Below are 869 nucleotides of genomic sequence, written 5' to 3'. Positions count from 1 at the left end.
TGCCCATGCCAAGAATACAAGATGCCTTGAGATATTACAGTAAACTCTCCAGTATCTAATTTTCCCTTAACTCTATCAACCCCCTAAAAAAAATTCAACCTAATATACATATAAACAATATCTTCAAAATGCTTTATAAAAAGGGAGTGCCTAATGCTGTTTTAAAGTTATTTAGCATATTCAAATGTATTTCTAAGATGTTCTAGTAACATGGGAAAGCATGGCCTACTAATTAAAAGAACTGCTCAAATCCACTGAAAATCTGAATAAACACTGTTGAATGACTGAGACCTGAACTCATTACAATCACATGGGTCAATTGCATTCTCTCTCTTCTTGCTAACACAAAATAGCACGAAGATACAGGATAGTATTATTAACTATGAAGTGGAAACTGAAAATTGCTATTCAATTTTATCAATCTTATTCCACTGTTATTGCATTTGTTTCACCAAATGAATCAACAATATAGGAAAGGATAAAAGTCAACAGATATCTAAACAACCTTAGAGAGAGTGGAACAAACAAATGCATGTTTTCCCCACAGCTGGCCCTGCCTTCCTTAGTATCACCACTCTCCCATGTATTTCTTATTACCACTACCCATGCCCAATATAAATCAGTTATAAAAGGTATCTAGTATTTATGATATTGTTCTTGAACAATACTGCACTAAACTCCATGCCACACAGCTAATGTACTGGATATCAAAAAAATATAGATCTTGGAAACTGTATATGGATTAGCCTACAGTGTTGGTAAGTACCTCTCTAACAAGTGCAAAATATGATTAACCAATAATTCACACATGAGAGTTTACTATAATAACACAAATCAGTGCTTCCTCCCTAAAGAACAGTAAAGATTAA

The 869-nt window shown here is 33.5% G+C and overlaps 1 protein-coding gene across 1 annotated transcript in view; it reads right to left on the bottom strand.

Moving 5' to 3' along the window:
- Positions 1 to 869, bottom strand: part of LOC119581779 (phosphorylase b kinase gamma catalytic chain, skeletal muscle/heart isoform-like) — a gene marked incomplete at its 3' end in the record, with an annotated part of 27,775 nt that overhangs the window by 14,440 nt on the left and 12,466 nt on the right.

Source organism: Penaeus monodon, chromosome 15 (genome assembly GCF_015228065.2).
Source record: "Penaeus monodon isolate SGIC_2016 chromosome 15, NSTDA_Pmon_1, whole genome shotgun sequence".
NCBI classification, from domain to species: Eukaryota; Metazoa; Arthropoda; class Malacostraca; order Decapoda; family Penaeidae; genus Penaeus; species Penaeus monodon.
Note: the sequence above shows the minus strand (reverse complement) of the source record. Positions and strands in the feature narration are given on the sequence as shown.